Source organism: Podarcis raffonei, chromosome 13 (assembly GCF_027172205.1).
Source record: "Podarcis raffonei isolate rPodRaf1 chromosome 13, rPodRaf1.pri, whole genome shotgun sequence".
Classification (NCBI taxonomy): Eukaryota; Metazoa; Chordata; class Lepidosauria; order Squamata; family Lacertidae; genus Podarcis; species Podarcis raffonei.
This window is the reverse complement of record NC_070614.1, coordinates 43,234,178-43,256,641: the sequence shown is the minus strand read 5'-3', so window position 1 is coordinate 43,256,641 and position 22,464 is coordinate 43,234,178. Positions and strand designations below refer to the sequence as shown.

Genomic DNA, 22,464 nt, shown 5'->3' with positions numbered 1-22,464 from the left:
CCTTGGTACAATTGCTCCGTATAATCAAAAATCCCCCTTGTAATATTACTTCTTTTGAGATGGAATTAATTTGACCCAATTGTCCTTTTAGCCTGCTCATATGTCTGAAATCTAGACTGTGAAAACTGGAAAAAATAAAATATTGATAGCGCTGATGGATCCTTGCTGATGGTTTCTGATTCCTAAGTCTAGCTCTGATTGCTGGAGGTAATATATTTTTGTCAGCCTCCTCTAACCTTGTATCCCTCAGATGTTTTGGGCCACAATTCACAGCATTCAAAGATGGCTACAGGTGATGAGGTTGTGATCCAAAACTGTCCAAGGGCACCAGGCTTTGAAAGGCTCAATTATGGTACCTTTCACAGACTTTCTCATTAGCTTTGATAGTGTACTGTGCAAGTCCATGAGGTGGTTTGATAAATGGAAACTTTAATTATAGTTCTTTTGATAATTGAAGGGTAGATAGTAACTTGTGTGTCTTTCTTTATGGACGTTTTTATTTCCACTTAGCTGCATAAGATTTTGAAGAAGAAGAAAAAAATACTGGAAATGTAACCCTTTGGTCTCAAGAGAGGGAGGAAATGAACATGTTTGATCATAACACTGGCCTCTTGAAATTCTGTCTTCTCCAACATGGAACAAATTTTTAATTCGTTGGCAGTGCTCAATTTTACCTCTTGTTATTCTTGTATCTCCCGTTCCTTCTCTCCTTTTGTCACTTTTTTTCCTTGCCAAAATTTAAACAGTTGTGCCACAAATACATCATTATTTTCCCCTTTCCCTTTCTTTGTGCTTTACAAATAGGAATATAATTTAAGGGCGGACATACTGATTCTTGCCCACCACCCCAATCTCAAAGTGGTGGTAGATTCCTGGGACTTGAGGCACTCAGCCAGGATTTGTGTTTACTTTTGGAATGAGGCACAGCAGAGAGTTTGGCATTTTTAGGATATATGGTTTATTTACACATTATATACGTCCTGAATCTATGATGGGGGTGGTGGTGGTTCACAGCATTAACACCCCTAAAGTCTTTATTCCCCCCCCCTCTTAACTGTAGTCTTGAATTCAAACATTGCTCTCTGACCCTCTCTCCCGCTTGCTGCTTTATTTCTGGGTCGTATCAGTGCAAACTTTCAACTCTAAACCCGGGCTTTTTCCTTTCAACCTATTGAGGGAGGGTCCCAACCATTTCCTGTCTCACATAGAGCCCCCTTTCCTTTGTTCTACTAATGGCCCATCAGCCTGGCAATCACCTCAACACAGGAAGGTAGCCTGGCTTATATTTTAACACTTGCTGGTTCCTGGGATTAGAAGCATCTGACATGCAGCCTACTTCTCCCTGTCCCAGTCCAAATTCATAACAGTATATAAAATGATATAATATTAAAATCCAAATTGCAAGTCAGCAAGAAGAAGAAATAGCAGAATATGGGTAATTCATGTATGATGAATGATTTTATATCATTAGAAAGAGTAATATTTGAAGGTAGCAGATCCCTGTATAGGAATTTTGTTTCATTAAATGTATCATAATGTAGCCCCAAAGCTCTCCAAGAGGGATCCTACTGCCATGCATGAAGGTTTCAATGTGGAGTTCATTGGAATCCCCTGACCTTCTGTATCAAACAGTGATGGATACTCTGGACTTCTCTTTCCCTATCGCTAACTCACTTGAGTTGCCTCTTCCTAATTGGTTCCCCAGATCTTTCTCTGTTTCTCATTGATAACTTTGTGCTCAATTCCTTGTCAAGCTGTTCCAGCTTGATCAGCAAATTTGATCAGCGAGTGTGGTCTTATACAATGACCCCCCCATTCCTCATCTTGACAATGTGATAATGTGTTGGATGGACACAAATTCCCAGCCTGTACACTGAAGCAAAGAAATACTCTTGTTCTTTTTTCAACGCCTCCTTCTAATTAATAGATCCCTATCATTCAGTTCTGGTCTCAACAAAATAATGTTGTCAGATGTACCAATATAGAAGGCGGGGGAGGGAGTGAGTTCTGGCTATGCTATTATGCAGATACCCAGGAAGTGCTGGGAGATGCATGCACACATAATTTACCCATGAACCTCTCAAAACATGCATGTATGAGAGGTAGATCTGTTTTGAGAGTCAAACTCATGGTGCCCTGAAAATGTGCCTAAACAGTTCTAAACCCAGAAATTCACAACACAGACATTTCAAGAGCAAACTTTTATTACAGATGGGTTCGGGGAAATGAGATTTCAGGCACTATGTTATAATCAATGCAATACAATAATTACATGGGTGCATTTTAATTCTAATATTCTAATTCATTCATACTTCTTAATCTGAAGAGATAAAAGTTCCTTCAATGTGGAAAAGAAAGTGGTGAAACATAACCCTTAGTTACGGAATGCCCCGTGTTGAGAACCATTCCTGGGGAACCTCACAGGATCACTAGGAGGGCGCCCCTCTTCCTGCCCATTGGCACCAAGGATCCATCTGAATGACCCTTCTCAGTGCTATTTTTCTAGAAAAAGAATTGCCAAAACTCTGTATGAATGCCTCCCTTGTTCTCTTATAATGGCAATGGCGCCCACCTGAGAGGTGCCAGAACTGAGTTCCAGTCAGTTCTGGCTGAAAAAAAGCCCGACCTCTTATGTCACTTATGTTGGTATCCTGTCAACTTACCAGCAAACCATGCATATCAGCAACCAACCCAAGAGGCCTTCATGAGTGCCTGCCAGCCGAAGTCATTGCCAGTTGCAATTACATATACAGGTGGTGACCATATTGTGTGTTCCACTACAATGGGGCAGGATGTACATTAACACAGCCACATGCAGAAAAATAAGATGGGATTAGACAGTGTAAAATTGTTCATCTCTACTGCTGAATAGTTGTGGGACAGAGCCTAAGGGTAGAATAATACACTGCCATGACCTAATGATAACAAATGCAGAGTTCATAATCAGCAGAGGAAAAATCAGGTCTGGAATTGCTGAATATAGGGGCATCAGTGCAGTTAAAGAGGGCAAGTAGTGGAGATATGTAGGCAATAGTAGTGCTCAGTGGGCATCTTCACACCCTACTTGATCTGAGGGTGAAATCTAGGGTCGTGGATTGGGCAGACCGAGGGAACAACTGCCCTGTATTCATCCTCAGAGCAATTTGGGGGCAGGCCTAATATTTAATTGGTATTTTTAAAATTCTGATTAAAGTTGGGAGTGGACAAGAAAAGGAGACATACCATCTCCTTCCCACTTTTTCACTGACAGCAGAGGAGGGTTAAATCCTGTGGAGTGGTAGCCTGAAGAGGATTCTGGGTGCTTCTTTTCAGGGATGCATACAAATCCCTCAACTAAATATTATATCCAGTGACACAGACCGTTGATTTCTTCAGCATTTTCTTCTTATTAGGTGTTCCCTATTGTTCAGCTCAGGCCTCAGCAAAATAATGTAACATTTTGGGGAAAAGATGCAACCCAACAACCCAGCACTGGAGGCTAAGATAGAGAAGATCTCCACAGCCACCATGTATTTCCCCTTTGTGCTCATGTAGGAAGGAACAAAGGATAACCAAACACTGCAAAATACCAACATGCTGAAAGTGATGAACTTGGCTTCATTGAAACTGTCAGGTAATTTCCGGGCAAGGAAAGCCACAGTGAAACTGACCAAAGCTAGGAAGCCCATGTAGCCCAAGACACAGAAAAAGAAGGTCTCCGTCCCCCCATTGCACTCCAGTACAATTTCTTCAGCCACTGACTTCATGTCAGCATTAGGGAATGGAGGAGAGATCACCAGCCATACAGTGCAGATGAGTGCTTGAATAAGGGAGCAGGAGAGGACAATAGAGTTTGCCAGTCCCTTCCCCACCCACTTCCTCATCCTGGATCCTGGTTTTGTGGCCATGAAAGCCAGAACCACAGTGATGGTTTTTGCCAGCACACAAGAAACAGCCACTGAGAAGATGATGCCAAAAGCAGTTTGTCGGAGGAGACACGTCACCTTGTCAGGATAGCCAATGAACAGTAATGCAGAAAGGAAGCAAAGCAGGAGGGAGATGAGCAGAGCGTAGGTGAGGTCCCGGTTGTTGGCTTTCACAACAGGAGTGTCCCTGTGCTTCACAAATATTTCTAGTACCAGTGCTGTAATGAAAGCAAAGGAAAGAGCAGAACAGGCTAAGCTGAGGCCCAGAGGTTCGTCAAAGGACAAGAATGTTGCACGCTTGGGAATACATATAGTCTTATCTTTGTTCGGATACTGTTCATCTTCACATTCATAGCAGTCATTCATGTCTGTGAAAGAAAAACATGGTCCTTAATCCCAAAAATATGAGCAACATGCCACTTCCTGTAAATTCATAATTAAAATGATTTTAAAAGTGTACAAGGAGTTTCAAACAGTAAAAACTAAAATGATGGAACCGTTCCCTTCTCACCTCTCCGATGTATAATACTGATTCAGGCAAAATGCAAGAGGTAGGACCACAAAGACCCTTCCTGATCTCCGGCTAGAAGCCAACTCAAATTTTCCTATCACTGTTCAAGTTGCTCACATTTAGTTACTCCTTCATTAAGGAGTGATTGTGTAATTGAGACTTTGCAAATTTCTACATTTGAAGATTTAATCAACACCTTTCAACTGTTTTCTGGATTTATGTATTTCAAACTTCTCCAAACATTACAGCACAATTCTCTGAAGTTTAAGGGCACCAAATACATGTTTAAATATGTTACCAAAAAGTAAATGCACATTCAAATATTATTTGTGAAGAGAAATATATATGCCTACACACATTTTGATAGAAAATGCATGATTAAGTATGTAATCAATCAAACAAATCATGGGCAAAAAATTGTGAAAGTAACAGGGATTGAATCAACTCTAGCCAAAGTGTCAAAACAGATTTCAACATCTGCTGTAGAAGAACATATCACATTTAGGGAGAAATTCCATGCCAAGAATATGACATAATGCAAGCCCAGCAGAAATTAAGATGGCATAAAGCAGGGGTAGGCAAACTAAGGCCTGGGGGCTGGATGTGGCCCAATCGCCTTCTTAATCCGGCCCACGGACGGTCCGGGAATCATCATGTTTTTACATGAGTAGAATGTGTCCTTTTACTTAAAATGCATCTCTGGGTTATTTGTGGGGCATAGGAATTCATTCATTATTATTTTTTCAAAATATAGTCTGTCCCCCCACATGGTCTGAGGGACAGTGGACTGGCCCATGGCTGAAAAAGGTTGCTGACCACTGGCATAAAGTACACTAGATCCAAAAGCCATTCGGGAGCATGGCTGCTGCTGGTTTAGTGAGCCATAGCTTGTGTGAGAGAAAAATGCTTTTAAAATACAGTGGTACCTCGGGTTACATACGCTTCAGGTTACATACGCTTCAGGTTACAGACTCCGCTAACCCAAAAATAGTGCTTCGGATTAAGAACTTTGCTTCAGGATGAGAACAGAAATCGTTCTCTGGTGACGCGGCAGCAGCAGGAAGCCCCATTAGCTAAAGTGGTGCTTCAGGTTAAGAACAGTTTCAGGTTAAGTACGGACCTCCAGAACGAATTAAGTACTTAACCTGAGGTACCACTGTAGTATTCTAAGTACACCCCCCACCCCGGTTTCAACCCCTGTAATCCTTCCCTTTCAAGGCTGACACCGGTTTAAGAAGCATATCACTCAGCTCAGCCTGCATGAGGGACATATAATGACAAATTTCCAGCTGTTACAGAAACCTCCTGGCTCATCTGAAAATCCACTTTATACTTATCCTGTTCAACCTGGTGGATCTTGCTATAGGATTCTTACTTAATAATAGCATTCAACATCTACAATCACAAATTATCACACACACTTTCCTTAGGTCTCTTTCAGCAAGGTTTTTCAATATTTCATGAACTGTCAAAAGGAATCTTGATGAATACATATTATATATACTAAATTTCTTACCCTCCTGGTCAGAAATCTTCCCTTCTGGACATGGGATGCAATCGTAGCAGCAAAATGCTTCCCCCTCCTTCACTTTCCTGCAAAAACCAGGGCGGCAGCTCTCAGTACATAAAGACTTTGGCTGTGTCTATTACACAAATGAAAGAGAGAGATGTATAAAATAAATGGACTCAAAGAAAAGCTAAAAGGGGAAATTAAGCTCTTCCTTAAAATGGATTTGCAAAAGAACAACATTCATTTCAGGAATTCATTTAATAGGTTGTTTCAATTCCATGTGGACTCATTTTCTGGCATTTTCCATTGACTCAATGTGCAAACTCCAATAAATTGGTTGGTTGTTTTTTTTTTTTTTGCAGTTACTTTTGTGGATAGTAATGTTTTTAATATCCTCTATAGTTAGGGCTCCGACTAGGTATGCACACCTCTTTCTGCCAAAGTGACATTAAAGGGTTGTGGTGGTGTCGCTTAATGCAAATTAAGCCTCATTTATACACCTGTTATTCCAAACCTTGAAACATGGCATGCATAATCTGCCTTGTGAGGTCTACAAATGTAAAGTCTCAGTGTTATACACTTGCTATTGCGTGACCAGGCAGCGACAGCCCCAGCCCCCAGGGCTCATAAGGAAGGAATAAAGACTCTGACATCGTTATATGGAATTAAAATTAGGCCACAACTTTATTAAACTTCCAAATGTAGGAAGACCTTGGCTTAGACCTTGGGCATGTATCCCTCCCAGCCCCCCAGCCGGGGGGACTGGGGCACATCAGGGTAAATGGGATATGGGGGTGCTCTGTGAGATGTAAGTGTAGCAGGCAGCCAAGCCCATATCCCCACACGCAGGGTAGTTCACTGACAACCTTTCAATGTATGGCCAATGACACCCATATATAAAACCCCTTTAAAAGGGGGACCCTGGAATCGCCACTGCAGGGGTGTGACTCACCACTTCAGCCCCCCGCCCCGCCATATAGGGAAGAAAAGACTAAAGGATTCCACCCAAGGCCATAACCTCCAAAGTTGTGACTGATTGCTACAGGGAAGACAAAACCTGCCAATGCAGGAAAATTTATTCCCGGTCCTTCAACAGCAACCAGACATAGACTGCATCAGCACCCACTAAACAGGAAGAAAAGGTTAACCAGGAAACAATAAAACATTAAACTAAGGGAGGGTTGCATGGGTGAAGCTCCTGAGCTGACTGCCTGGATACTGTCGGCTCCACCCCCTTATATATATAGGACTGGCCCCACCTCCCGGCAATGAGACTTGACTACTGAGGCTGGGCATGAACCTCTAAAAATGAACACTGAGAGGCAGGCCAGTCCCTGTTTGCCAGTAAATTCCCTGGGAACTGTACCACCTCATGTGATCCCGCAAAAGGCACCCACAATGTAACGTGTGAGTGCTCATTCCAAAACCTTGAAACATGGCATGCATAATCTGACTTGTGAGGTGTACAAATGTGTCAAAACTTTAAACCAATTTTGTAAAAAGAGCCACAGTGGAGAAAGTGCTGAAAATTGACATATGGACCCTTTTTAAACTGAAATATTTATATCTGCAATCCATAGGTCTTAACTAGCCAGTCAAAAACATTACCTTGTCAAAGGAACTAGTCCAGCAAACCTCCCTTTATGTATTCTCCCCTCACTGGTGCAGGACCCCAGAATTGTAATGTGAACCAGGGTTTCATCCAGACTGATCCTCCAAATGCATAACAATATATTTGATATCATCAAAATCTATTTAGGATTCACTTCTTCAAGTTGTCAGTTAACATATTTACTTTCAGTGTAACTGGAACCAGTACAGAGACTGTGCATTTAGTTTATAACATTAATTCATAGCTTGTTCTACCTTTAATCCAATGTTATAAAGGTTGAACAATGTACAATGAAATTATCTTTATTGTTATGTTAATGTGTTCAATGTTACAAAGGGCTGATGTTCGCATCCTACCTGATTAAACCAATGGTGCCATTTTATGGCTCTCTCATTGATGGTCAACATTTGCTGTGGAGGAGCCAGGGAATCCACCCCTCCTACCTTCACTCTCTGAAAGGACTGGTTGGAGGAAACAATCCAATTTGTAATATCAAATCCAGCCAATATCTCCCCATTCTGGTCCAAGGAAATCTTATCCCCAGCGCTGTTGTTAAATGAGATACCCTTCAGAAAATAATGGAGCTTGATAGAAAAAGAAAGAGATTGTATAGAAAAGGCTTCAATTCAGCAACAGACAATCATGATGTTCACTTTCTTTCTTTTTTTTAATATATTTATTAAGATTTTCAAATTTAATACAATAAAAAAAGAATCAAAAAGGAAAAAGCAAAAAAAGATTAAAAACACATAAAGTTCACAATACCTATTTTTCAATAACATATTTCCCTGACCTCCTCATACCTCCCTTTCTTGTATTCCAGTTCAAATTGTTAATTCAGCAAATCCTTATCCATAATTATCCATAATTTTTAACCTATTTCTATACTTAATTTAACATATTATTATTTTACTTTTTCTCTTTCATCCATTTCCTCAATTTATTTTTGCTAACCTTATTTTCATTTAATTTAGTTCATTTTAAAAAACCAATTTTACCTTATCCAAACTTAAACATCAATACTTATACATCAATACACATTCTTAAAACATTCTTTCTAAAGTCGACCCAAATTCCCTTCCACGAATTTCCCAATTTTCATACACATTACAAAAACAAAATAAAAACAAAACACATTATAATTATGTACCCTTTGGATTCCCAAACCCCACCCCCCCTTTCCTGGTTTCAGTCCCCAACAAATGTCCATCAGTCTTAATCTAGTATTAGCCTGGAGATCTCACATCCGAGGCTCTTAATTCTCTCTCAATTCCTCTCTGCCGGTTTTTTTTTATTGTCCTTAAAATTAGACACCAAATCTCGGAGAAGCTCTGGCCCTTCAGGATCCATGTTTCTTCCTACCAGTCCTCCATACTTAAAAGTGGAGCCCAAATCTTGTTTCTTACTCCTTTCAAGTCCAAATGTCCCCGAGGCTCCAACCTCCACTTTAAGCAAATTTGTAATCCTTAGGTCTTCAGATCTCCACATAAGGAGATCTCTCCTTTTTTCAATCTCCAATTCAGGCCAGATTTTCCACATCAAGTTCTTATTTTCCTTCATTACCATCATGTCAGACCTCAAGTCCTCCTTCATCATCTGCAGAATTACAGCTCCTCCTTCCTTTTCTTCAGGGACAACATATGTCTCCTCCAAATTCTCAAAGTTGTCAAGTTTCTCTTTCTGTTCAGTTGAGTAAACTTCCTGATTCAAATCCTTATCAGATTCAATGATATTGTTTACAGTTGAGTCCAGAGTTGTAACATTTATAGCCAAAACATCAATTTGGCCTTGTAACTTTCCCAAGAGAACAATGACTCTGTCCAATTCAGCCTGAATTCTCCCCCTTCCAGCCATTCTTGTAATGTCCCAAAACCCCCTCTAGAGGGATTTTGGTTTCTTAATATTCATTCCAGTTCAAATCCAAAAATCCAGTTAGTTTGTATCAGTTCTTCCTTGTTTTCAACAAATTGTAACAAAATTGTAACAGATATAACCAGCAGAAGCAACAGAAACAGAGTTCTCTTTTTCCGTCTTGACAGCTAATTTGACAGCTGTCAAACTCTTTAGTACCTCATCAACAGGCTCTCTCGCGGAACACTCCCGGGTCCGGGAGGGTGGTACTTCAGCTCCCAAAATTAGCTCTTTATCCTCCAGCAAGATTTCTTATACTGCCAAACCGTGAAATTAAAGTCTTTTACCAAAGAAGGAAAAAAGAGGTTCTCTCGACCTTAGTTAGCAGGTCCTTGCTTTAACTTGTTTACAAGACGGGGAGGCAGACTTCCTTTTTACACCTTCCCCGATCGTGCCTAATTCTTAAAAAAAAAATTCTTTACAGTTCCAATTTCCGTAATACTCACGGGTTGTTACTTTTAGAATCCAATTGTTCACAAGAAGAAGTCAGCGCTCTCCGACCATGGCAATGCGGCTTCACTCTGCAGGAGAAGCAGTCGACTCTCAGCACCGCGCCGCTCACCCCGTCCCCCGTTCCGAAGCCTTTAAAAAGGCTCCTTCGCAGGTCGGGGGGCGCAAATGGTGCCCGCCGAGTCACCAGGTTCACAGGCTTCACCGCCTGTGATTTTTGAGGGTCCCCGCGTCGCCGCAGCGGCCAGACCCAATCCTGCGGAGCCGATTCCCTCCGGAGCTCAGAGGGAATCCGCCATTAGTCGATGGCGCTAACCCAGAAGTCCTCCATGATGTTCACTTTCATGTCATGTTTCCAAATACCCACCTTGGAGGAAAGCAGTTTTCTTTTGATCTTTTTATTTTTATATATTATATAAGATAGAGTCACCAAAAACAAGACCTGGAGCTGACTGTGGCTCAGATCATCAGCTTCTTATAGTAAAATTCAAGCTTAAATTAAAGAAAGTAGGAAAAACCACTGGGCTGGTAAGATGCAATCTAAATCAAATCCCCTATGAATACACAGTGGAAGTGAGGAACAAGTTTAAGGATTTAGATTTGGTGGACAGAGTGCCTGAAGAACTATGGAGGCTCGTAAGATTATATAGCAGGCAGCAACGAAAACCATCCCAATGAAAAGGAAATGCAAGAAAGCAAAGTGGCTGTCCAACGAGGCCTTACAAATAGCAGGGGAGGGAAGGCAAGCAAAATGCGAGGGAGATAGTGAAAGATACAGGAAATTGAATGCAGATTTCCAAAAAACAGCAAGGAGGGACAAGAAGGCCTTCTTAAATGAGCAATGCAAAGAAATAGAGGAAAACAATAGAATGGGGAAAACCAGAGATCTGTTCAAGAAAATTGGAGATATGAAAGGAACATTTCGTACAAAGATTACCATAATAAAGGACAAAAGTGGTAAGGACCTAACAGAAGCAGAATACATCAAGAAGAGGTGGCAAGAATACACAGAGGAATTATACCAAAAAGATATGGATGGCTCATACACCCCAGGTAGTGTGGTTGCTGACCTTGAGCCAGACATCCTGGAGAGTGAAGTCAAATGGGCCTTAGAATTCACTGCTAATAACAAGGCCAGTGGAAGTGATGATATTCCAGCTGAACTATTTAAAATTTTATAAGATGATGCTGTTAAGGTGCTACATTCAATATGCCAGCAAATTTGGAAAACCCAGCAGTAGCCAGAGCATTGGAGAAGATCAGTCTACATTCCAATTCCAAAGAAGGGAAGTGCCAAAGAATGCTCCAACTACCGCACAATTGCACTCATTTCACATGCTAACAAGGTTATGCTTAAACTTCTACAAGGCAGGCTTAAGCAGTATGTGGATTGAGAACTCCCAGAAGTGTAAGCTGGATTTCGAAGGAGCAGAGGAACCAGAGACCAAATTGCAAACATGCGCTGGATCATGGAGAAAGCTAGAGAGTTTCATGAAGACATCTACTTCTGCTTCATTGACTATGCAAAAGCCTTTGATTGGGTCGACCACAGCAAACTATGGCAAGTTCTTAAAGAAATGGGAGTGCCTGATCACCTCATCTGTCTCCTGAGAAATTTCTATGTGGGACAAGAAGCTAAAGTTAGAACTGGATATGGAACAACTGATTGGTTCAAAATTGGGAAAGGAGTACGACAAGGCTGTATATTGTCTCCCTGCTTATTTAACTTATATGCAGAATTCATCATGCAAAAGGCTGGGCTGGATGAATCCCAAGCCGGAATTAAGATTGCCGGAAGAAATATCAACAACCTCAGATATGCAGGTGACACAACATTGATGGCAGAAAGTTAGGAGGAATTAAAGAACCTTTTAATGAGGGTAAAAGAGGAGCGCACAAAATATGGTCTGAAGCTCAACATAAAAAAAAACGAAGATCATGGCCACTGGTCCCATCACCTCCTGACAAATAGAAGGGGAAGAAATGGAGGCAGTGAGAGATTTTCTTGTGCTCCATGATCACTGCAGATGGTGACAGCAGCCACAAAATTAAAATACACCTGCTTCTTGGGAGAAAAGCAATGACAAACCTAGTAAGGGTAAAGGTAAAGGTACCCCTGTCCGTACGAGCCAGTCATGTCCGACTCTAGGGTTGTGCGCTCATCTCACTTAAAAGTGAGCCAGCGCTGTCCGAAGACACTTCCAGGTTACGTGGCCAGCGTGACAAAGCTGCTCTTGTGAGCCAGCACCAGTGCAGCACACGGAAACGCCGTTTACCTTCCCGCTATAAAGCGGTACCTATTTATCTACTTGCACTTAGGGGTGCTTTCAAACTGCTAGATGGGCAGGAGCTGGGACCGAACGACGGGAGCTCACCCCGCAGCGGGGATTCAAAACGCCAACCATACGATCAGCAAGTCCTAGGAACTGAGGTTTTACCCACAGCGCCACCCGCGTCCCGACAAACCTAAACAGCATCCTAAAAATCAGAGACATCACCTTGCCAACAAAGGTCCGTATAGTTAAAACTATGGCTTTCCCAGTAGTGATGTATGGAAGTGAGAGCTGGACGATAAAGAAGGCTGGCCGCCGAAGAATTGAAGCTTTTGAATTATGGTGCTGGAGGAGACTCTGGAGAGTCCCATGGACTACAAGAAGATCAAACCGATCCATTCTTAAGGAAATCAGCCCTGAGTGCTCACTGCAAGGAAAGATCCTGAAGCTGAGGCTCCAATACTTTGGCCACATCACGATAAGAGAAGACTCCCTGGAAAAGACCCTGATGTTGGGAAAGATGGAGGGCACAAGGAGAAGGGGACGACAGAGGACGAGATGGATGGACAGTGTTCTCGAAGCTACCAGCATGAGTCTGACCAAACTGCAGGAGGCAGTGGAAGACAGGAGTGCCTGGCGTGCTCTGGTCCATGGGGTCATGAAAAGTCGGACACGACTAAATGACTAAACAACAACAACATATAAGATTTAAGCCAGGAATTTATCACATTTGGAAGTTCATTTCAAATACAGATTTTTAAGATCTCCAGCAGCAAATGCACACACAGTGATTAAAAACTTTATTAACAGGAAAGTGGGTGCTCTGTTCATTTTGTTGTCTAAAATATATCACTTTGCTCTCTATAGTCCTTAAAATGCAAAGAGATTAAAAGATGTGAACGTAAAATATGTGCCTTGCCTAAACAAAAATATTTCAAGGAGGCGCCTAATGAATACAGTGAAGTTGTCTGTCTGATGTCAATAGGCAGGGAAGTCCAGTAGGCTGAACTTGAACCTAGAAAAGCAGGTGGAGAAGTTCCCATTTGGCTTTATATGCATTTCAAGAGAGATAAAGCAGCCATCTCATGGCCAAAGGGCAGTGAACAGAGGAAGTGGTTTGGGGGCACCTGGGGAAGATTTCAAGAGCATTGCTGCACCCACATTGCTGACCCCTGTTATGGTTGCTTAGGAAAATTGACAATTAGCAAAGGTATAAAATCAAAGACTTTTGAACCTCTTTCAGGAAGGATGTTCATCCCAGTACCTGCCACAGCGGTTGATTCTGAAACTTCATTCCTCCCCTGATCATTACTGGTCTGTGTTTGACTCGGGGTGTAGACATGGCATGTAAAGCATGGGCCACAGCATAGACAGCATTGTAGATGTTGTAGCTGTGGCTGGTCATGCTCATTTCAAAGAAAGGACCAGGAAGATTCTCCAGCTTCTCTTGCCCAGTGCAAATATCCCCCTTCACACTGCCAACAACTCGATTTGGAAATACACAGCCAAATGCCTGTTGCCAGAAGTCCAAAATGAAGCCATCTCCTTTTGGGCTGGAAGGCTTTTTGCTCTTGACAAATTGATGAAATCCTGGTGGATCATTTGAGTGAGTTGTGAATGACAGCACCCCATGGAGTATTTCTGTATCCCAAGTCCGTTGATAGACAAAAGAAGTGAGCTGCACCTGGGCTGTCATAATCCACACTTTACCTTTTGGCTTATTTGAACTTTGCTCCAGTTCTGATAGGTAAGGCAACCATCTAAAATAGGCCAGAGCATATGATTCTCCATAAACCAACACTACATTGGCTTTGCTATCATTTATTTTGTCATGTATTTTTGCCCCCAGTTTAAACATATCATTCATTTCCGTGAGATAAGTAAGTTTGTCACTTCTCTCTATGAAGGCAAAACAGATGCCACTCTGGGAATAAAGTGGAACCACAGTTTGCACAAATCTTTCTGCATTCTCATCATAGAAAGTAAGGATCCCAATCCATATCCACCTGAAATACAGAAGCAAAGACAGGATCCCCTTATACTGGTGGTCTTCCTTGGGCATCATCTGGTAGAAGAAAAGGCCTGGGGTTTTATCATTCATCACTGGAGCAGGGCCATATATCAGCTAAACATAGTTGTGATAGTAGGAGAAAGAGACAGAAGCAGAAATAGCTTTTATTTTTTAGATTTATGTATTAAGAGCAACATTGGGGCAACTTCAAACTGGGCCTTCTAATCCACGCCATTTGGCCTGTGCATGCTATTTTTGCTAAGCCAAGTGACACTCACCTGCCTATCAGCTGTTATCATATAGCAAGCAATGGCTAGGCCAAAAGGAACGTCTGAAGCAAAACAATACGTGCTATCAAGACTTTATCTCTTAGCTTGGATAATCATGGATAAGCATGGTTATTTGAAATGTGCACATTTATATATCCAGTGCTTTTTTTAAAAGAAAAGTTTATGGCTACTGTCATTTTGACTCATGAAAATCACTATTTTATACTTCAAATCGAGAACAATAAATACAGTAAATGGACAAAAGTACAAATATTCACAAAATATTTAGGGGTATGAGTACCCCTGCATCCACCCAGAAAAAAAGAACTGTATATATCCAAATTAAGTTGACAGAGGTATATATATATTACCTGTGGAACCTTATAGATATCCAAGATTGTTGCCACATGAAGAGAGGTTTGGGAGTCCAGTCCCCCAATGATGGCTATCAAGTTTTTGTTGATGTCACAGATGTAGTTGGGGACAAATGTTTCCAGTGTGGATATGAGTAACATTGTGGCATATAAGGTCCATTTCACATTGAAATAACTGTCATAAATGCAGAAGCCTAAAGTGACATTGGGTAAGAGCTGAGGCTTTTCATTTATCTCCTTCACTGCAAATTGCAAGGCCAGGATGTGCTGGTAATTCTTTGCCACCACACTAAAAAGAGATTTTCATTTTCTATCAGAAGGGCATGTAGCACTTTGTAAATTTATCACAACACAGTTCTACATAATCCTCATTAGTATTATTTATTCCTGCATTTATTTAACTATTTTCGCAGTTGAGGAAACTATTGAACAGGTATCACTACAAGTCATCCTCCTTGCCTACAATTGTAGAAAAGAGATGGAAGTGAAATTTTATGAGTGGGGAATGCAGACTTCAAAATGTCCCTGGTCTACATTTTTAAGGCTGGCTTCATAATTTGTGTAGAAGTCCTGCCCTTATTTCATTGTCTTGGGACCTGGAAGCAAAAGTGATGCAGTTATTTCCACAAAAGTATTATATGTCTTCATATGATACCTGAATGTTTGATTTAGTGGGGAAAATGGTACTACAATGCCCATTATTATTGATTGACATTGTTGATGGGAACTGATGGAGTCCAGAGCCACAGTTTAGCTACCGTTCTCCTAAAACTAATGGCTCCGGTGTCCAAAGAAGGAATCAGAATACAGAAGAGAAATTATTCAGTTCTTACTTTAGCCCTTCATACAATGTTGGTAGGGGTTTTTCAGCGAAGGGTACTGAACTGGAGACGATGATGTTTTGAGAGGCTATGCCACCAATGATGAGGTCTCCTTCCTGGTGATACTGATGAAGTGGAGTATATGGATCATGGACATGACATTTAAGAATTTGAGGTTTGCATATTACATGAGGAGGTAGAAACAGAAGTAAGACCAATAATGCCACCATCTTTAGTACAATTTTCCCCTATACTCTTAAGATCCCCCTAGTACTATCACAGCTTTTGAGAGTGAAGTAGTCTCATCTAATTGTCCTTTTAGTCTGCTCTTATGTCTGAAATCCAGACTGTGAAAACTGGAGAGAGAAAAGTGATGACACTGATGGATCCTTGCTGGTTTCTGATTCCTAAGTCTATCTGTGATTGGTGGAGGTAATCTATATTTATCAGGCTTCTCCAACCTTGTATCCTTCAGATGTTTTGGACTACAATTCACAGCATTCAAAGCTGGCTACAGGTGATGGAGTTGTGATCCAAAACTGTCCAAGGGCACCAGGCTTTGAAAGGCTCAATTATGGTACCTTTCACAGACTTTCTCATTAGCTTTGATAGTGTTCTGTGCAAGTCCATGAGGTGGTTAGACAAGCGGGAACATTAATTACAGTTCTTTTGATAATTGAAGGGAGGATAGTCACTTGTGTGTCTTTCTTTACAGAAGTTTTAATTTCCTCATAGCTGTGTACGATCATCCCAGACCACTGGTCTTGTTAGCTAGGGATGATGGGAATTGTAGTCCCAACCATCTGGACGACCGGAGTTTGCCTATGCCTGTTCTATAGTCAGGGCTCTAACTAGGTATGCACACCTCTTTGTGCCAGAGCGACATTAATGGGTTGTGGTGGTGTCCCTTAATGCAAATAAAGCCTCAGAATTATACACCTGTTATTCTAAAAACTTCAAAAATGTCATGTATAATTTGCCTTGTGAGGTCTACAGAGGAGTCAATACTTTATGCCAATTTTGTAAAAGGAGTCACAGCTTAGCAAATTCTGAAAATTGACAAATGGACCCCTGTTTTACTGAAATATTTGTACCTGCAAGCCATAGATAGATTTCTTTCTAATTTTGGTGAAAACCACTGATGCAATTTGTTCAGGCTTGTCAAAAATGACATGCTTTCATTGGCTCGGTAAAGGTCAGAGTGGTTCAAACATGACTAATGCTTCACTTTTTTATCATTTTTTATAGATTTTTGAGAAACAAACAATTGAACAACATAATTAATGTTATCCTTGCTCATTAAAGCATATGCATATACATAGCTTGTTCTATCTTTAATCTTTAATCCAATCCAATTTTATAAAGGCTGAAGAATGTATTATGAAATTATCTTTGTATGTTATGTTAAAGTGTTCAAAGTCGCAATTGGCTGATGTTCGCATCCTACCTGGTTAAACCAATGGTGCCATTTTATGGCTCCCTCATTGATGGTCAACGCTTGATGTGGAGGAGCCAGGGAATCCACCCCTCCTACCTTCACTCTCTGAAAGGATTGGTTGGAGGAAAGAATCCAATTGGTAATATCAAATCCAGCTAGTATCTCCCCATTCTGGTCCAAGGAAATCTTATCTCCAGCGCTGTTGTTAAATGAGATACCCCTCAGAAAATGATGGCGCTAGATAGAAAAATAAAGAGAAAGTAGAGAACGGCTTCAATTCAGCAAGGGACAATCATGATGTTTACTTTTATGGCAAGTTTTTTTTAATAAAAAAATATTTAATCAATTTTTCGATACAAACATCAACTGCAAAAGGCATATACTACAAACACCATAATAAGAGTAATAGCACAATTTGACAATTCAGATTTGGATACACTGATATACCTATGACTATACCTTTTTAAAAACAACAAGAATACTTTTCCACCTCTCTCTCCTCCCTCTACTTCCCACCACTATCCGCCTTATCACTTTAATATTCGTTCCAGATTTCTTCATATTTATCCATTCTTATTTTGCGTCAACATGCAATTCGTTTGTATGTAGCTAATCTGTCTATATTATCAATCCATGTGATCAATGGAATCTTTTTGTGGCTCTTCCAGTTCATCAAAACAAGGTTTTTTCTTCCAATATAGCACAGTACATCCAATTTTTTTTGGACCCCTTGAAATCTCCCACGTTTCCGGAATATAATTTAGAATTAAATTCAGTTCCCATAAATAACAATTTATTTTTATTACTCCTCACCTCACACCAAAATGATCTTATAATCGGGCAGTTAATCAACATGTGTATTAAGTTCACATTTTTACTCCCACATCTCCAGCAATTGTCTGCACTTGTTATTTTCTTCTGGTATAGTTTTGCTGGAGTCCAGTGGACTCTGAATATTATTTTCTGTTGAATAAGTCTTAGTCTTAGATCCATAGAGGCTATTTCTGTTGATTTTATATTTGACTCGCATATATCATTTGTTATCTGTACCCCAACTCTTCGCTCCATTTTTGTCTATTATATTCTAAATCATATTTCTTCCTGTTGAGTAGAGTTTTTTGTTTTTGTTGCAGAGATTAAATCTTGTAGCAGCATGGGTGTTTCCCATGCTGCAATAGCGTCAGGGCCAAACTGCCTTTCCAACATAGGTTTCAATTGGATGTATTGCCATTGTGTTTCACTGGTTAATCCGTACTTTACTTGCAAAGTCTTATATTCCACAAATTTGTAATTTTAATCAATTAATTGATTCAATGTCAAAATACCTTTTCTTCATCCAATTTTGCCAAATTATTACTTGATTTCCAATTTTTAATTTTGGGTTGGTCCATATTGTTAATTTCTCATCCTGTTAGGGGCCATCCTTATTATTTTAATTTACATTCATCCAAATTTTTATAGGTGCTTTAATAGTCTCCAGGATAATAGGATATTTCATAAAATTGGAGCCAAGTTTAGTCCACCCTACAAGAGGTTCAAAGAAACTATATTCAGGAGTAGCCCAATTGGGAATCATGCTACCTCTCCAATAATTAGTCTTACTCAACAGGTAAGCCTGGTGATACAGTTCCAGATTTGGGAACCCAAAGCTGCCTTCCTTAGTTGGAAGTTGCATTTTATGTAGTGATATTTTTGGTGGCTTTGTACCCCACAGGCATGATCTAAATAGCGGATTTATTTTTTGTAAGTATAGTTTGGGAATATATTTTGTTAATCCTCTTAGAATGTATAAAAGCTTTGGAGCAACATTCATTTTGAGGACATTAACCTTTCCCCAAAGGGAGAGGTTTAGAAGTCCCCACCATTCAATATCAAAAGAAATCTCATTTATAATTTGATTCAAATTTAATTTTACAATTTGGTCTATATCTGATGAAATCATTATACCCAAGTATTTAATAAAGTCTTTGATATCCTAAATTGATGGGTTCTATACAATGTAGCCCTTGGCCCTATTGGTAAAATCTCTGATTTTGTCCAATTTATGGAATATCCTGCTATCCTGACAAAGATTTTTATTTTCTCCATAATTTTTGGAATTATCAATATTGGAGTAAAGCTGTTTTTTTATTTCTTCTATTTTTATATCTATAATATTTAAGCCAAGACTTTCTCACATTTTGAATTTCATTTTAAATTACAGATTTTTTAAAATAAATAAATAAATTACAGATTTTTATGATCTCCAGCAGCAACTGCACACAGAGCCATAAAAGCTTTATTAACAAAAAGTGGATGCTCTATTATTATGGAATTAAGAATAGGGCAAAATTCCCCATTGAGATGGGGAAAATGTCAAGAGCATGGGTAGGCAAACTAAGGCCCGGGGGCTAGATCCGGCCCAATCGCCTTCTATATCCGGCCCACGGACGGTCTGGGAATCAGCGTGTTTTTACATGAGTAGAATGCATGCTTTTATTTAAAATGCATCTCTGGGTTATTTGTGGTGCAAAGGAAATCGTTCAACCCCCTCCCCCCAAATATAGCCCAGCCCCCCACAAGGTCTGAGGGAGAGTGGACGGCCCCCTGCTGAAAAAGATTGCTGACCCTTGTTCAAGAGCATTGCTGCACCGACATTGGTGACCCTTGCTGGGGTTACATAGGAAAGTGACAATAGATAGAAAAGCAAACAGAACATGTTTTGAACCTCTTTCAGGGTGTTCAGCCCATTACCTGCCACAGGAATTGATTCTGAAACTTCACTCCTCCACTGATCATTACTGGTCTGTGTTTGACTCGGGATGAAGACATGGCATGTAAAGCATGGGCCACAGCATAGACAGCATTGTAGATGTTGTAGCTGTGGCTGGTCATGCTCATTTCAAAGAAAGGACCAGGAAGATTCTCCAGCTTCTCTTGCCCAGTGCAAACATCCCCCTTCACACTGCCAACAACTCGATTTGGAAATACACAGCCAAATGCCTGTTGCCAGAAGTCCAAAATGAAGCCATCTCCTTTTGGGCTGGAAGGGGTTTTGCTCTTGACAAATTGATGAAATCCTGGTGGATCATTAGAGTGAGTTGTGAATGAGAGAACCCCATGGAGTATTTCTGTATCCCAAGTCCGTTGATAGACAAAAGAAGTGAGCTCCACCTGGGCTGTCATAATCCACACTTTACCTTTTGGCTTATTTGAACTTTGCTCCAGTTCTGATAGGTAAGGCAACCATCTAAAAAATGCCAGAGAATATGATTCTCCATAAACCAACACTACATTGGCTTTGCTATCATTTATTTTGTCATGTATTTTTGCCCCCAATTTAAACATATTGTTAATTTCAGTGACGTAAGTTAATATGTGACTTCTTCCTATGAAGGCAAAACAGATGCCACTCTGGGAAAAAAGGGGAACCACAGTTTGCACAAATCTTTCTGCATTCTCATCATAGAAAGTAAAAATCCCAATCCAAATCCACCGGAAATGCAGAAGCAAAGACAGGATCCCCTTGTACTGGTGGACTTCCTTGGGCATCATCTGGTAGAAGAAGAGGCCTGGGGTTTTATCATTCATCACTGGAGCAGGGCCATATATGAGCTAATCATAGTTGTGGTAGGAGGAGAAAGAGAGAGAATCAGCAATAACTGATTATTGTAATATATATAAAGGTAAAGGTAACCCTGACCATTAGGTCCAGTCGTGACCGACTCTGGGGTTGTGCGCTCATCTCACTCTATAGGCCGAGGGAGCTGGCGTACAGCTTCCGGGTCATGTGGCGAACCAGAGCAGCACACGGAAACGTCGTTTACCTTCCCGCCGGAGCAGTACCTATTTATCTACTTGCACTTTTGACGTGCTTTCGAACTGCTAGGTTGCCAGGAGCAGGGACCGAGCAACGGGAGCTCACCCCGTTGCAGGGATTCGAACTGTCAACCTTCTGATCCTAGGCTCTGTTGTTTAACACACAGCGCCACCCGTGTCCCTTATTGTAATATATAGTTTGTTATATATTAGATTTGTGTATTATGAGTACTATTAGGCCATTTTCCAGTTTGCCTTCAAATCCTTGCCATGTGATCTGCCCATGATATTTTTGCTAAGCCAAGTGACACTCACCTGCCAATCAGCTGTTATCACATATCAGGCAATGGCAAGGCCAAATGGGACGTCTGAAGCAAAAATGTACGTGCTATCAAGACTTTATTTCTTAGCTTAGATCCGCAGTTAGCAGGGCCCACCTGATTATCTGAAATGTGCACATTTATTTATCCAAATCCGGATGTGTTAAGTTCCCTTTACTTGACAGATATATATATATATCTCACCTGTGGAACCTTATAAATATCCAAGATTGTTGCCACATGAAGAGAAGTTTGGGAGTCCAGTCCCCCAATGATGGCTATCAAGTTTTCATTGATGTCACAGATGTAGTTGGGGACAAATGTTTTCAGTGTGGATATGAGTAACATTGTGGCATGAGAGGTCCATTTGGCATTGAAATAGCTGTCATAGATGTGGAAACCTAAAGTGACATTGGGTAAGAGCTGAGGGTTTTTGTTGATCTCCTTCACTGCAAACTGCAAGGCCAGGATGTGCTGGTAATTCTTTGGCACTACACTAAAAAGGGAGTTTTATTTCTATCAGAAGGGCATGCAACACTTCGTAAATTAATCACAACTCAGTTCTCTATCATCGTTAGTTATTTCCACAACAATATTACATGTCTACATATAATACCTGAATGTTTAATTCAGTGGGGAAAACTAGTGGAGATCTTCTTGACCACATTTCTCCCACATCACATATCTTTTGACCCAAACAGTAGTTCTGCCTCTAGGACAAGGGTAGAGAACTGTGGCCCTCCAGATTTTGCTTTACTACAATGTCCATTATTATTGATGGAACAAATGGCGCCCAACAACCACTGCACAGCTGCAGTTTAGCCACCCTTCCTCTAAGACCTTTATCTCCAGTGTCCAAAGAAAGAATCAAAATGTAGAAGAGAAATTATCCAGTTCTTACTTTAGCTCTTCAAGCAATGTTGGTAGGGGTTTTTCGGTGAAGGCTATTGAAATGGAGATGATGATGCTGTGAGAGGCGATGCCACCAATGATGAGGTCTCCTTCCTGGTGATACTGATGAAGTGGAGTGTATGGATCTTGGACATGGCATTTAACAATGGAAGGTTTGCATATTGCATGAGGAAGTAGAATTAGCAGCAAGACCATTAATGCCACCATCCTTGGTACATTTCCCCCCTATAAACTAGGATCCCCTTTGTACCATTACAGGTTTTGTGACTGAAGTAGTCTGACCTAATTGGCCTTTTAGCCTGCTCATATGTCTGAAATGCCGACTGTGAAAACTGGAGAGAAAAAAGTG

The 22,464-nt window shown here is 40.7% G+C and overlaps 1 pseudogene; it reads right to left on the bottom strand.

Annotated features, from left to right (window-relative positions):
- Window positions 1-3,329: 3,329 nt before the first annotated feature.
- On the bottom strand, window positions 3,330-22,322 carry LOC128398970 (vomeronasal type-2 receptor 26-like; annotated as a pseudogene).
- Window positions 22,323-22,464: the final 142 nt, after the last annotated feature.